The sequence below is a fragment of the Tenrec ecaudatus genome, chromosome 2, assembly GCF_050624435.1.
Source record: "Tenrec ecaudatus isolate mTenEca1 chromosome 2, mTenEca1.hap1, whole genome shotgun sequence".
In the NCBI taxonomy this organism is placed as follows: Eukaryota; Metazoa; Chordata; class Mammalia; order Afrosoricida; family Tenrecidae; genus Tenrec; species Tenrec ecaudatus.
The window spans coordinates 131,640,438-131,647,084 of NC_134531.1; positions in this window are offsets into that span (position 1 = coordinate 131,640,438).

The window sequence follows — 6,647 nt, forward strand, 5'->3', positions numbered from 1 at the left end:
ATTGGAAGAAATGATGACACTGACAAGCTAAACAGAAAATTTCAAAGGGAAGTTCAAGAAGTCAAAGTAAAATATAATGTGGTGTACAAATACCCTGGGTTGTGAAACTAAAAGAGAAGAGCATGCTCCGCATATCTTAAACTGAAAGAACTTAAAATAAAATTTCAAACCTCAAGTTGCAACATTAATAGATTCTATGGGCAAAATAATGAATGATTCAGGGAGCATCAAAAAGAGATGAGAGAATATAGAGTTACTGTACCAAAATGAACTATCCCACATTCAGCCACTTCAAGAGGCGGCATATGAGCAGGAACCAATGGTACTGAAGGAAGTAGTGCAAGGTGTACTGAAGGCATAACCAAAAACAAGGTTCCGGGAATTGATGGACTGCCAACTGAAATGTTTCAACAAGCTGATGAAGCACGGGAAATAGCTAACTGGAAGACAGCTACTTGATCAACTGACTGGAAGAGATGCATATCTGTAGTCATTCCAAAGAAAGGTGACCCAACAGAATCTTGAAATTATAGAGCAATATCATTAATATCATATGCAAGTAAAATGTTGCTGAAGATCATCCAACAATGGTTGCAGCCGCACAATGGCAGATGGCTGTCAGAGGGTCAGGCTGGATTCAGAAGAGGACATGGAACAAGGAATATCATTGCTGTTAGACAGATCTTGGCTGAAAGAGAATAACAGAAAGGTGTTCACTTGTGTTTTATTGACAATACAAAAGCATTCAACCGTGTCGACCAGAAGAAACTCTGGATAGCCTTGAGAAGAATGGGACTTCTAGAATCATGTGGAATGTATAAATGGATCAAGAGGTAATTGTGCCAACAGAACAAGGGAATAATGCATTGTTTAAATTCAGGAAAGGTGTGAATCATGGTTTTATCCTCTCACTATACTTTCTCAAAATGTCTGCTGAGGAAATAATTAGAGAAGCTGGACTATAGGAAGATTTGGTATTAGGATCGGAAGAAAGCTTAGCAACAACCTGTGATATGCAGATATGAAGCCTTGGTGTTGAAAGTAAGGAGGTCTTGAAATACTTGTTGATGAAGATCAAAGATTGCAGCCTTTAGTATGGATTACAACTCAATGTAAAGAAAATATTCATCCTCATGACAGTATCAATTGGTTCCATCATGATAAATGGAGAAAAGACAGACGTAACCAAGGCTTAATCTTGCTTGGATCCACTATCAATGCTCATGGGACTAGCAGTCAGGAGATCAAATGATGCATCACATTGGGCTGTACAAGACCTCTTTAAAGGGTAGAAAAGCAAAGATGTTACTTTGAGGATTAAGGTACTCCTAACCCAAACCTTATATGCATGTGAAAGTTGGAGATTGGATATGGAAAAGTGAAGGAGAATCTATGCATTTGAATATGGTGCTGGTGAAGAATATTGACAATATCAACAACTATAAAAAGAATATACTGATTTGTCTTGGAAGAAGTACAACCAGAATGCTTCTTAGAAGCAAGACTTCATCTCACATACTTTGGACGTGTTGCTCATAGAGAACAGTCCCTGGAGAAGGGCATCACATTGGGTAAAATAGAGGCAGCAAAAAAGAGGACGACCTTTATGCAAGATGGACTGACACAATAGCTGCAACAATGGGCTCATCAACAAGAACAATTGCGAGAGTCACGCTAGAACAATAACAACACAGCATCAACATATCTGTAGTAATTCATTTTCTAATGCATTCTGGGCGCAAGACTGTTCACATCGCTAATCAATGGTCTGAGGAAGTTTAATGGAGGCTTAGTCTGCATGGGGCCTCTGAAAATAGATTTTGGGTTTTCACTGTTATCCATAGCCTTCTGCAAACCTGGGGCTCAGAAGTTAAGCTATAAACAATTTCCTTTTCAGATGCTGGACTTGTTATTTATAACCCTTGGGTCAGGAGCTCCAGTGGTATAGTGGTTACATGTTGGTCTGCTAACTGTAAGGTCAGCAGTTTGAAACCACCCATTGCTCCGTGGGAGAAAGACAAAGCTTTCTACTCCCATAAAAAGTTATAGCCTTGGATACAGAGAACCCTAAATACAGACATGTACATATGTAAATATATTTATGTTTATGGGGGAAATAGATTTATATGCATATATTTATAGGTTCAGTAGTAGGGTAGCAGATGGACATTGGGCCTCCTCATGCATAATCCCCCAATACAATAGCACCTCGCCCTGCTAAGCAGTCATTGCAGGATACCCATCTTCCCGACATGATCACTGAAGACAGCCGTGTGTGTAAGCAAATGTGGTGAAGAAAGCTGATGGTGCCCGGCTATCAAAAAATGATATAGCGTCTGGAGTCTTAAAGGCTTGAAGGCAAATAAGCGGCCATCTAGCTCAGAAGCAACAAAGCCCACAGAGAAGAAGCACACGGCCTAAGCGAACACAAGGTGTTGAATGGACCATGTAGCAGATACAAAGGAACAAAAACAATCATTGTGTGATCACCTTCCTCACATAATGGCTGAAGACGAAAGTGTGCATAAGCAAGTGTGGTGAAGAAGGCGGATGGTGCCCGTCTACTGAGAGATATAGCGTCTGGGGACTTAAAGGCTTGAAAGCAAACAAGCGGCCATCTAGCGCAGAAGCAACCGAGCCCACACGGAAGCAGCACACCAACATAGGTGACCATGAAGGACAGAGGAGACCAGGTCTCCAACATCAAAGATGGGGTGGTGGTGAGAATCACGTCACAGTGAAAGAGGGGGAGTGCATGATGGGGACCCAATGCCCACCTGTAGAGAGCTGAACACCCCTTCCAGAGGGGTAGTGAGGAGGAGATGGGCCACACAGGGTTCAGTGTAACAACAATGAAACTCAAAACCTTCCTCTAGTTCCTGAACGCTTCCTCCCCTCCCAACCATCATGACCCCAATTCTACCTTGCCTTGCGGACCTGGTTGTACCAGAGGATGTACAGTGGTGCAGTGGGGATCTGGAGGCACAGGGAATCTAGGACAGACGAACCCTTCAACACCAGCGGTGGGAGTGGCGACACCAGGAGGGAAGAGCATGTAGAAAGGGAGAACCGATCTCGGAGATCTATGTGTAACCTCCTCTCTGGGAGATTGTCAAGGGGGAGGTGGGTGAGGGGAGACGCCGGGGAGTGTAAGATAAGATATAATAATTATTTATAAACTATCAAGGGACCAGGGGTGGGATCGGGGAGGGAGGGGGATGGGGGGAAAAAAAGGGAAAACGAGTTGATTCCAGGAACCCAAGTGGAAGGTGAATTATGAGAGTGACGAGTGCAACGAATGTATAAGGGTGCTTTGCTCATGTGATGTATGTACAGATTGTGATAAGAGCCTTATGAGCCCCAATAAAAAGATTAAAAAAAAAAGAAAGAAAATGATTAGGGCAAAGCATGTACGGATGTGCTTTATACAATTGATGTATGTATATGTTTATGTATGGATTGTGATAAGAGTTGTATGAGCCCCTAATAAAATGTAAATAAATAAATTAATTAATTAATTAAAAAAAGATATGAAAATAAAAATAATCATTTATAATTTCTCAAGGGATTATGAGGGTGGGAAGGGGTGGGAGGGTTAAAAGAAGAGCTCAAATAGAAAGTAAATGTTTAGAAAATGATGATGGCAACATATGTACAAATATGCTTATTACAATTGATGTATGGATTGTTACAAGAGCTGTAAGAGCCCCCAATAAATTTTTCTTAAAAAAAAAAAAAGTTATAGCCTTGGGAACTCAGAGGGGCAGTTCTACCCTGTCTCACAGGGTTGCTAAGAGTTGGCATCTATCCGTTGTGGAACGCAGTCAGTTTGCACCAGTTCAGCAGAAGTGATACCTAAGTTTTGTTGTTGAGTTCAGTGAACTGGTTGCTAGGAAGGCACCTGCAATTCGAGTTCTTTCTAAAGTGGGCTCCTGGGCAGCCGCCCAATGTGAAAATCACAAATTTGTATTCCTTACACTTTTTTAACATTCATCTGCGCAACATCTGTGCACATTCTAAGCTACCTTGGCAATGTATATGGTATAAAAAGTTAGACAAACCTATGCTTGTACCATTTATTTGTTTAATTTATAAGACTCATACTTTTTCTGTAATATGTTTTTTATTCCCTTGTGTTTGTTATTTCAGTAAACATACAGCGGCTGTGTGATTTACCTTTGACCATCTTTTCACTGTAGGAGGAGGATCCCATTCCGTGAGAGTTAGGTCAATTAGGCAGCAGTCATTGTGCTTGAAGAAACAGATGAGTTCTCTGAACATATTATGTTGATCTATGAAAAAACCCTTTCTGCTCTACTGAGCTCACAGTCATTGTTTTGACAATATTTTTAGCTCTTTGAACACTTTCAGGAATTGCTTTCTTCACTCAATATCTCATGGGAATTTGAGGCATAACACAAAGCTGAACCAAATGACAGTGTGTCACCCTGTAGCTGACTTCCCAGTGTCGTCAGTGGCTAGTTCAGTGTCTGTAGTAAATGAGCCCCTATAGTCAATATTTTGTAAATGAATAAATATTTAGAAGGGGGAGACTCCTCCCTCTCCCTGAAGAATTTTATTTTTGACCTTCAGGAAAGATTCATCTACTTTGCATAGATTTTTATCTATTCCGAGGCCTCTTTTTGACTAGAAGTAAATTCAGATTCTCTTGTTTTCTTCCTCATATCATTATGGGTATTGCTGATAGAAAGAATAAAAAAAATACAACGTGATTGAAGAAGTAAAGAAAAGAAGTACATAATGAAGTCTGTTGTGTATACCCAGTTTCGTGATAGGCACTATACATGGTACTCATTTCTTAATCCCAGAATGCTTTGTCCACTTTTCTGAAATAGTCTTTAATTATGGGTTTACGAATTTGTCTTATAATGATTTGTTTACACAATCATATAGACAGAGACTTTCTCAAGGTCCGGTCAGGGTTAATTTTTGTTTCTCTTAATATTAACGTAGACTCTGGGACATATAATGAAATAATAAAAGGTAGTTTGCTATAGTAAATGATTATTACTAGAAGCAAATGCAGGTTGCATGAAAGTTATGGACAGTAAGCTCCTAAGGACGTTAGAAAATAGAGCGATCAATATGGACTAGATACAAACAGCACAAAATGGGGTAGATTATCTGCCTTATTAGCCAAGATAAAGGACTCTTAACTAAAATAATTTCCCATAAAAAGAACACCACAACACTTTGAAGCTTCAATTAGCCAGAGTATTTGCCCATATTGATCAGATAATCTGAATAACTTGTTCCACTTCATGATATTGCTATGTAGATGTGATCTTCACACCACACCTGTAATTATCTTCTGTGAGAACCATCTTATAACTGCTTGCACCATATTATAACATGCTGTCACCTGCAAAAAAGAAAGAAACAAGCAGAAGCTATTCAATGGGAAAGAATTATCCCTTTGGGAAAGGTAAAAGCAGGATGAAATGTTGTGTGTCTGTATCCTTAGTGAATTGCATTTTAGGCCTCTGTCACAATATGTACATTTCAGAGACTGCATGTGCTTCTAATGTAGGAACAGCAAACAACACTTAAAAATGAGGAAAAAAAGTTCAGATCTGATTTTCTTCTATATTTAATTGATTGCTGCAGTGGTCTCTAATTTCTTCATCAGAAAAAGACAACTGACTCACCCTAGCTCTTTTTTTTGGACTCTTAATAACTTTTGACTTGTGGGAACATATGCCATTTTTTATAGATCATAATTTTTATTAATAAAATGCCTGCACATTTAATTTATACAGCCAAGTTTTAAATAGAATCTGAGGCACACCAGAGTGTCAATTTAATCCTTCTGTCCCATAATATGAATATCATAGTTAAGTCCTCCTTGCAAATATGCCACTGGGAGTACTGCACATGCGTAGTACTGTGTGTAAAAACACAATTCCATTTCGAACACTAAGCTGTGACGATTCACTCACTCCAACTCAATTCTATTTGGCCTTTTGTTTTGACACCAACTGCACAGGCAACACTTCTAACTACCTGAAGCTCGGGCCCACCCAATAAGAGAAAGAACGTCCAGGCTGCAAAACCTGCCCAAGACTTCCGAAGCCAGCTGCTAGCTTGGTAATCCCAACACATCCTCACTTCTGACTTACTGATTATATTTTTTGGGTTTTCCCACAGCTTCTTTAGGATGCTTGCCATAAGTTTTGGACCCACTCCATGCTACCCCCACCCCCTGGGATTCCCCATTTTTGATCTGCTGGCTCCGATTACTCCTTTGGGTTTTAAAAATTTCCATAACAACTCACAGAATGTGTAGGAAGCATTATAGTTAAAATGATAATTTTATTATTAATACAAACAAAGAGAGATACAAATGAGTGGTTAAACTCTCCGCTACTAACCAAAAGGTGGATGTTCAAGACAAATAGCCAGCCCATCTGTGGGAGAAAGATAACAGCCATCATTAGCAAAGTCTTCCAGCCTGGGAACTTTATTGGGGCAGCTCTGCTCTGTCCTAGAGGTTAGGTATGAGTCAGAATTGAAGAGGTTTTTGCATAAAATAAGGTCTGGGATTGTTCCCAAGGTGAAGCTTCCATGTCCTCAGAAAAGGAAATAATAGTTCTGATGGTGTTGTTGAACTGCTAATTTTAAGGTCA